Source organism: Uranotaenia lowii, chromosome 3 (assembly GCF_029784155.1).
Source record: "Uranotaenia lowii strain MFRU-FL chromosome 3, ASM2978415v1, whole genome shotgun sequence".
Classification (NCBI taxonomy): domain Eukaryota; kingdom Metazoa; phylum Arthropoda; class Insecta; order Diptera; family Culicidae; genus Uranotaenia; species Uranotaenia lowii.
In genome coordinates this window covers 158036723-158047297 of record NC_073693.1, presented here as the reverse complement: position 1 = coordinate 158047297, position 10575 = coordinate 158036723, and positions in this window count along the sequence as shown.

The window sequence follows — 10575 nt, the reverse complement described above, 5'->3', positions numbered from 1 at the left end:
AAAGCAGCAATGGCTGTAAGTTTTGGTTTTCTGTTTTGTTCTGTCAAAAATGTTATTGAAGAAAAAGCATTAGGATGATGCATATATTTAGGGGTAAAAAATACTACAAAAAATTCTACTAGGGTGATTTGCCAATCGTTGAACAGCTAAGCACATGATTTTGGTTTTTATGCTGTGTTGTAGTCATTTCAATCGAATTCACTTGGTTTTTTTTTTGTCGATTGCACTCATACAGGATTGGTCAACAAGATCCAAAAGTTCAAGTGATCGAAAAAAGTGACATAAAAATTTGAAAAATCATTCAAAACAGCTTGTCTGTGCTTAATAGTTGCACAGGCAAAATTTATATCGTGCCTAATGTTGTCCGATTTTTTCCAATGATTGAACATTTTAAAAATCTTCTGAAGGCTCAGCCATTATGATATTTGTTACGGAAACTTATTATGAGAACTTCTAGTTCAAATGAAATCCAATTTGAAGGCGGCCTCTTTTGAGGGAGGATCTTCCATATAGATAAACCGTCCAATGCACAATGGGAAAATTCGCCGCTGAATTTAACCGGAGCCATCTGAGTGAAGTGTTATTTAACCTTATTTGCCCAGTATTGACCTTTTTTTTATATGTCCTACCAACATAAAATAGGAAAGGATAAAAGGACGCGATCTGTTTTGCCCCTCTCTACCCCTATGAAGAAAATGGGATTTAATAAAATAATTGCTTTAGGACTCACTTTGAAGTCGATCGATATTTGCATAATGAATACGCTCAAAATTCATGCACATTGCAATCCTTCCAAACAATTTCCGGCTGAAAAACTGTTTTGATCAAATTAAGTTTCAAGAAGTTATGACTGTTTATTTTTCTGTTGATATGAAATACAGTTCTTTTAGATTTCTCGTCTCGAAACTTGAGAAGCAGGATTCTTAGAACAAACTTTAGATACCTTTCATAAAATGTTAAGTGAATGGTCGGGATAAAAGATTTCAAAATAAATCTGATAAAAAGTAGTCCTTCAAAGCCAAAGCAGTTTAAGTGACTTTGACACTTTTCGGACATTGCAAGTTGTCCGACTTTTTAATACATATCTAGATATGTTTTTCAACAAAATTATTAATTTCGAAATTTCAATTTTAATATTTGATGATAGAAAAAATATTTTGATGGAAATATTAATTGTCTTTGAATAAATGTTGAATTATTGAAAATCAACATTGAGTGCACAAAATACGAAAATTCTGAGTGGAAAAATTCAAATAAGCTTGAAAAAGAAGTTTGTCTTTGATTAGATATTGATTTTACCTATTCTTAAGCTTCATTTTTTTGCCAACATGAGGAGTTGCAGAGCAGTGTTCCGAAAATCACTCGGAAAAAACGCTCATGATAGGTTTCTAGTTGGAAACATTCAAAGCCGAATTCTGCTGCCTGTAGTTCCCTTCAAAGTCGGCAGAGCGACAATGCGAAGTCAATGTAAACAAGATTCAAAAGCGAGAGCAGATTCGCATTAAATTCTATCTCTCAAGCTCACTACCTGGTATATCAGAAGTGATTGAGAGCCTTACTGATACAAGATCCAATTCGAAAATCCACTCACTCACTCACTCAAACTCAATCATCGGTTCATACTGCCTGCGTACTTTCTGGCAAAGCGGCAGATACATATGTACACACATACTGCCTGCCTGCCACTAAAATTGATATTTTTATTTAAAATTATTTGTATGACAGCAAATATCATTTCTAAAGTACAAGTTAGGATTTGGTTTTGTTCACATGAAATGTATTGCAAGAACCAAAAAACATTTAAAAAATCATTAAATAAAATTTTTGAATTTTTAGTACATCTCTGGTTATTTTAGAATGGAAATTTACAACGCCCGTACAAATCAAAACACGTTGCGCTAATTCAGGACTAATTTATTGAGTCCTGAATTTTCCAAAAAAAAATATTGCAATTTTTGGCAGTAAAAACAAGCAAACAAAGTTTTTGGAGGTATACCTACAAATTAATAAATTTTAAATTTCCATACAAATCTTGCAGTATACTTATGTACAACAATGGGACAGAAGGAGATTGAGCGAACCAATTGTTGCACGATCCGATATTCTCTCTGGTTATGTATGGATCGTAATTTTTTTTTCCAAAACCATGGTGTTAAAATTGTCCAACAAACGTTTCGTAAAGAAACCCGATACGAAAAATGCTATGTTCTGACGCGAAACCTTATTGGGCTTGGGCCTGCTAAAAAGAATAAAGCTTGCTCTTTACTCTTACACAGATTTCCGTAAGAATGATAGCTAATCGGAGTGAAATTGGAGTGAAGGCTATTGCTTTCTCTGTTTAACACATGGAAAATCGTACACCAGGATTGCGAGCGCGCCCATCGCCAATTTGCTGTAGAAGGAATCTAAAGGTTTTGTTCAACAATTAGCACAAAAATCGTGCGAAAAAAAACATGAAATATTAAAACTGTGGGTAGATGCATATTTTACAGCAGAAAATATCGTAAAACGCCTCAATTCATCAGTAAACATTCCAATTAACATGATTCAGTATTATTTTCGGGAAAAAGTTGAAAAACAGCTGAATTATAGACAATTTAAGTCATGCTGTGCAACAATGGGTAAGGGGACAACGATTGGCAAATCACCTACCTGAAATTATAAAAATTAATGTTTGAATGGTTGATATTATGAAATCAACAAACGCGTAATGCAAAACAATCATATTCTAGCCTGTTGAAACCTGGGGGAGGAAGACTGAATAAAAAAAGAAAAAAAAATTTCAAACGTCAAATTTCTCTCATCAATCTACCGACCAGTGCGAAGGTTCAAAATTTTACTTTCTTATTTAGTAATTTTTAATAAAACTTTTTTCATGCTGAAAAGTACTTGTTTTGCATAAAACAATGATTTAATTAGGTTTTGTTTTGCTCTGGCAAATTCCTGCATGATCAGGCGTATTATGTCGCTCAAATTTCGTCAAAGTTTTGAAGCTGATAAATAAAAATGGCTTGAGTAATGGTTGTTCTAAAAATATAGCTAAATCTAAATTTAGCACCTAAACAACTGAGTTACATGACTCACTACACGAAACTGATCATCTAATGTTAAAATTTGAACGATTATAAATCTTTTCAACAATTGCTGGCTTTTTGCCGAACAATAAAAAAACGATGCAGAAAACGATGCAGCAAATTTCAGTCTTCCTCCCCCAGGTTGAAACGAGATTTTGAAGGTGAATCTTTGATTTGCATTTTGATGCATTTCTGTCCAGACTGGTAACTGAAATATTTAATTTAAAAATTTGGTGATTTTTGAAAAATATGTTTACATCAACAGTTTTGATATAGGATAATAAAAGCACTAAAATGTTTGTAGGTGATAAGCCAATCCGTCATACTGGGTAAAGTTTTTACGGCATCAAAAAATTAATTGTATTGTATATTGTAGTGTAATCTATCCAATATAAATAAATACAGAAGAAATTTAAGCTAACAGTGTAAAAATTTATTCCACCTTTTAACTTTTTCTGCATATTGTTTTTATGGAACATTAAAGCAAATCAGTCTGAACTTTGTAGAATAGGATCTTTATTTGGATTATAAGCTTCGATTTTGGTTTTTTAATCGGATAAGGTGTGTATTTTGGTTCAGAATTATCTTAAATCTGAGATACATATCATTAAAATACTTTATACTTTATACGAGCGATTTATGAACCTATCGTTTTTACACTGCATCTCCATCTTGAAGTTCTAAATCTGAAATATGATAACAAATTCTAACTGTGAATTCTAATCCTGAATGCTGATTTTGAGTTAGATTTTGAATTATAAATTCAGGATCTAAACTTTGATTCTTAAATCTCATGTATTATTAAAATTTTTCTAGATGCCGAGTTGCGTAACAAGGAGCATGATGCTGCCACTTACGAGGAAATCCGAGTCGAATCTTCGCTGAATGTGAGGAAAAACAATCCGGTCGCCCGGAGACGGGTTCGAAGTGTTGCGGAATTACTGCTGAGACCCAAGCGTCAATTCAAGTGAGTATACACTAGGGGGGATGTCATACGTACTGTTTTAGGAGTACATGTACCGTAACCTGGGGGAATTTGATCACTTTTTTCATTCATTTTTGAATATTTTGGAAGGCGTTGCTTTTTCCTAAAAACTAAAAGTTTTAAAACACTTACTGAGGTGAGGAGTATAAAAAATGACCTTTGATTGCAGTAAATTCAAACGACATTGGTGGTTATAATTAAAGGTTAGTTACAAAACCAAATTTCGAGTTTCGGGGTAACTTTGATCACTATGGTTTTTACGTACTTCAACATCTTCAAAATTATTGTTATGGTGCCATTTAGCACAGAAGGCATAATCATTAATAACAGTAATTTTTGTTAGGACTAAACTGATTTTTTAAAGGTTTTTTTAGAAAACATTTATAATCAAAAGATGGACAATGTTGCTGCATCTAGGGGTAAAAACTTTGAACATTTCTCAATTTTTTTGGCCTCAAAAACAAATGAAATTTTGCCTTCATGCTATTCCCTAGGTCTTCGCACTGATTCCATGTTTTTTTTCTTCAAATTTAACCATTTCGTAGGGTTTTAGCCATTTTTACTATACTGGCTTTCTCATGGAAAATCGTCGTTTTTTTCAAATCCAAAAATTATCACCAAATGACCATAAAAATAACACTTAAACAAAACCTAAACAAAGAAAAAAGTAGAACTTTCACATAAAACAACCCATTTGTTCCCAAATGCTTAACTTTGATCAGGAGAGATGGTTGTTTGTGTGCTTTCGAAAAACCAGATATTTTAGTTAAGATATGAAAATTACATTTTAAGTAATATCAAAAATCTTCTACTATCTTGGAGGTGGGGGGCCTATGATTCGATTTGTTTGAAAATGCTATCCCAAAGAATACAAAATCTTTTAAACGTGTAAAAGAACTGGAGAAGAGTTCGATCAGTATACTGTCTTCAAAAAGTCATGTTATCTGTGTAGAAAATAGTTTCTGGTATCTTCAAATAAAAATCGTTCATTTATCACGTGCAAACATTGCGGAAGGAAAGAGTTTACAAATTTCTCAAAAATGAAAGTTCTGGTTTGAGCTGTAAAATACGAAATTAAATTTTCATTTGTTAATACTCTTCCAACTAAAATTCTATGTACACACTAAATGAAAATTACCGAGTTCGGTATTTTTTTTACCGAAATCCTAACATGTGTAAATCGTTAAGGGGCCGTTCAGATACCACGTGGACAGAAAAATGAGATTCTTGAACCCCTCCGTGGACAAGCGTGGAAATTTGGTAAACCTCTACCCCCCTCCCCGGATGTCCACGTGGACAGATTTGAAATAGTTTTTTTTAAATACCTATAATTTGACAGTTAGAAAACACCACTTTTTTGCCTTTTTGTTATAGAAATGGCTGATTTAAAAAAAACGAATAAGAATTTCCTGATATATATTTTTTTGAATTTTAAATTTCTAAATTATCATATTTATCATTTGCTTTCAAGTAGCTACTAATTGTTTTATTGTTTTATTGTTTGACATCGGTAAATAAAGAATCGATTTACCGATGTTCGTTTATTTTTTACCGGAAAAATTACCGAACAATTTAACGATTTACACATGTTAGGATTTTGGTAAAAAAATTACCGAACTGGGTAATTTTCGTTTACTGTGTAGTAGAAAAATGACCGGATATATATTTTAAAAGATTTTTATTCAATCATTGATCGTCTGGTTTATGCTTTATCAAGAAATATTAACCTAATGACAATTGGGAGGTTTCATGAAGATTTGAAACATAGAATACAGAATTCAAAAAACAAACAAAATAATAAAATTCAAATTTTATAGAGGTACAGATATAAGAGTTTAAGAATTCTAAACTTTAAATCAGGTTATATTCTGAATCAAAATTTAGTTTCTTAAATCTAAATTATAATTTCAAATCAAGTTTTGAGAAACAAAATATAAATTAAGTTTATAAAAAAAGATTCAGTTTTACAGTGAGGGGCATAATAAAGTGTTCAAATTATTTTTTAAAACATTTCTTTTATTTTTCTGGTTAAAATTCAACGAAAACACATCGTAATCATTTTTAAAATATTGTTTATTATGTACTTTTCATTTTTTGTTAATGTTGCGCTGGTAAAAAAGAAAGTTTTTCTGATAGAAAAAAAGTAAATATTCCAAAAAAAATTGGCAAAATAAAGTGTCCAACTCAAAAATCAATATAATTTCGAGAAGTTTCCATCGCGAAGCCCCTCGAATTTGTTTGTTTTGTGTATTTTGACGTTTCATAAACAACTGGCTTGGCTCTGAAGTATTCATACAGGTGTCTACATTCGAATAAGTTGTAAAATATGGAGAACGCATAAATTTCTGGTTCCATTCCGTTGTCCATCCGGAAACTGGTTATTAGTGATGTCAATAACGGTCAAACGCACCGGGAAGTGGCCAAGCACTACGAAATCAGCAAGACAGCGGTATCAAAAATCATGAAGAAGATGAAAACGTTCGGATCGGTGGTGGATCGCCCGGGAAGAGGACTGAAGCCCAAGACAGATGCCAGAACGGACAAGAAAATCATTCTTGGAGTGAAGAAAAACGCAATAATAACGATCCGGCAGAAGGAAGAGCTCCAATTTTCGGTATGGCGTTGTACTGTCCGTCGCCGCATCCATACAATCCATGAGAAATACGCCGATAAACGGCTCGAGTATTGGAAAACATTGTTGTGGGCCGACGAATCCAAATTCGAGCTATTCAACCGGAAGAAGCGGGATCACATGTGGCGCAAGTCGGGTGAGGAGCTCCAAGAGCGCCAAGGAACAGTCAAGCACGGAAGAGGTAACGTGATGGTGTGGGGGTGCTTTTCTTGGGGTGGGGTGGGCAATTTGGTAAGAATTGAGGGAATCTTGACAGCTGAGTCATATTGCAATATTCTACGGGAAAACCTCGAGGTATCCCTTATCAAGACAGGCCTTGAAGAGCGCTTCGTTTTACAGCAGAATAACGACCCGAAGCATTCGGCCAACACTCTAATTATCTTTGACTCAGATTTGATGGAAAACAATTCAAAATGCGCCAAAACTAGGAAAACTCAAATTTTTTATTAGAGCGGCAAAACTCAAAAATGAATTGTAGGGGTTTTCGCGAATTCAGAGTTGTTTTGGTTCAGGGTGGTTTAGGCTTGTTCATGGATCGACTGAATGAATCAAAAATTTATGAAATTTCAAAGCGCTTTTGAATGTAATTTCTGATTTTAAAAAGAAAAAGACGATTGTAAGGTGTATTTAGAAGATGGATGCGTGCATGTTTATTCGGTTGTTTTTATTTTTACCACAAAAAAATGTGTGCCACCGGGCCGTTTGACTGCATCCAGCTGGTGGAACTTCGTGCTGTCCCACTTGGCACGCTCACCCGCCAGCACACTCTGTCTTTTTTGAGCTGATCTGAAAAGACAAGAAAAAAAGAAAACACCATAAGTGAAAATGATTAACACTTTAAAATCATAAGAAAATTATACTTACAGTTGTGAATGATGGCTTCCGTGGAATTGCTGGAAGAAAAGATAAACTTGTTAAATTTTGTATTTATCCTTTTGACACCACTTAATTTCTAGCTCAATAGTAAATGTAATAAAAATTGACTCACCTTGATTAATTCGTCAACTGTCTCCGAACATCGCATCCGAACAATCAACACTGTTTTTTGGAAATCTCTGAGTTGTTTTTTCATCTGTTTTGTTCCAAAACGTATGCGTCTTCGCTAAGTTCCAGGCTTTGAAAGTCTACAGATGAAAACAACTCAGAATTTGGATGGATTCCAACTCAGTTGTTTTCATCTTCATACATAGTGCGACTGCTGAACCGAAATTATTCAGTCTCTGAATAATCTAAATTTACCGTGAATCTGACGAAGTCATTTTTCCGTTCCTGCAGCATCAAACCCCTTGAGTGGCCCCCACAAAGTCCTGATATGAACCCCATCGAAAATCTGTGGGCCATCCTCGATGCTCTGATTGATAAGACTGGTGTGACAAATAAAAATACTTATTTTTATGCCCTGGAGCATACGAAGAACTCTACCCACAACACTTGCACAACATTTTTCGTGTGAAAGGCACACATTTGGTTTTATTAAAACGGTATTTTCCATTAATGTGCAGCACTAGCATCAAACATTTAATGTGTTGGTCTATATTGAAAATGTGTGAAAATTCATTCTGTTAACCTAATAAGCTTACGGTTTGTCCTGATTTTTGGAAATAGCCTGATTTTGCCTGATTTTTAATTTTAACGAAAAATAATATGTTTGAATAAGAAGTATAATTTTTATTTTATACTGAGATATCTGTTTCTGCTTATTGCTTAACCTGAAACCGCTTAAAGTTATACTTCTCTGTTTGAACCGATTACATTCAACAAATAATATCAGTGAGACTTTTTATGTTTATTCACTTGAATCGTTTACATTCGTAAAGGTCAATCTGATTGATTTGTTTCGTATGACTAACTCTTTGGATTTACAACAAAAATGTATGAGGCTCCCGTCTCCTCTTCATATCTCACTCAATCGAAGAAAAAGGAAGGTTACCGTAAAACGGGGTAACTTTGACCAACAATAAATTTTTCCACATTATCATCGATAACTCAGTCTATAGTTTGGATTTTTGGAAACTGTTTTCTACGTTTGAAAGCCTATTAATTGAGTATAAAATAGGCAAAATTGGGTTTGTAATCGATATTATTTTCTGTGAGTAAAAATGTAATTTTTGTAAATCTTAAAATATCTGTTTTTTCCAAGGCTCGCAAACAAACAGCTCTTCTGATGATATCAAAAAGCATTTAGAAGCAAACGGGTTGTTGGATTTGAAAGAGCAACTTTTTTTCTTTGTAAAGGTATATTTATAGTGCTATTTTTATAGTCAATTAATGATAATTTTTTGATATTAAAAAAAAGGACATTTTCCAAGAGTAAGCCCGTTTTAGACAAATGGATAGTAACCCTATCAAATGATTGACTTTGAAGACAAAATTAAAATGGAAATAATGGGAGGGCCTAGGGGAATGTGTGAAGGTAAAATTGCATTTGTGTTTTTAAGCTTAAACTATTTAGCAATTGTTTTAATTTTTGCCCCTAAATGTATGCAGCATCATTGTTCTTTTTTCGATTATAAATATTGTTAAAAGAAAACGTTAAAAAACAAGGTAAAATTGATAAACTAGCATTTGTAAATATTATGAAGGTATTTTGAATCCTTTATGGTCAAGAAAACCTCGTAAAAACCTTCAAAATAGAGACTGATCAATATCACCCCAAAGCGACAAATTCTGAACAGAGACAAATTCGATTTTGAAATCAAATTTAACACAGGTTAATAAATTTCTGCAACCATGTTTTACGTTCATAAGAGTCCAGTAATGGTTTTAAGAATATAAAACATGCCACATTCCCCTTAACAGAAGAAATAATCGAAAAATATTGAAAAAAAAAAAATATCAATTACGGTACCAAATAGTTATAGAAACATTACTCGTATCAAAATCCCACCAAGTTCGGCGCCTTTCGACTGATTTACTCTCGACATCTTAAAAGAACTGTGTTACTGGTATCAGGGGTCTCATACAACCATAGAGTCTTTTTCCGTATCCGAATATCCTCCCATGCCAAATTTAGTTCCATTTTCTCGATTATATCTCCAGTCATGCATAAAAATTTATGCTCCCTTCCCCTTTCTGTTTCTCTAATGGAAGGTGGGAAGAGCTTCGAACCATCTTGAGAGCATTTCGTTCACTCAAATACCCTCACATGTCAAATTTGATTCCTTCGCTTGTTCAGTTAGCGGATAAAAGGATAAAATATGGTGAGTCCACATGATCTGTTTAAAACTGCAGAATTCCGAAATAATTCTAGAGATACATAAAAGATTCATGAGCTTGAACCCCTTCTTTTTTAACAAATTAACTTAAATGATTTTAAACTAATTATTCTTAATTTGTAAAATTATTTTGGGTGAACCATAATCGGGTATTAATATGAGAACCAATAAAACAGAAAACTTTCTTTATAATCGTTGGTTCTATGTTAATAAGCACAAATAAGGCCAACATTTTTCACTGTGCCCTAATCAGTATGCAGGCCCATGTGCTGGAAAGATTTTCACAAATTCAATTCGATTTTTTCTCTGTTGTTTTGTTACCGTGTTGGCTGTTGGCACACTTAAACGATCGATTTGACCCTGAAATTTCAAAGATCGACCGATTGCATCGATGGGCGGCAGCATTTGGATTGAGTTCGGTTAGCGTTAGAGACACTTCTACGCAACAAACATTCGGCCGGAGCAAGATCATTAATGCGGATCGACACATCGGTGTTCGGCCAGAGTGACAAGATACCAATTTTCAAACCTCATTAACATGATTTGAAAAACGCGACTGGAATCGACGATACTTTCCGGTTGCTTCCCGGCTCAGTATTATCCGTAGCCTGGATGTTTTTTTTTACAAAGGAATTAAGCTTTTAACTGTTGGTTTAAGGATTCATTAAA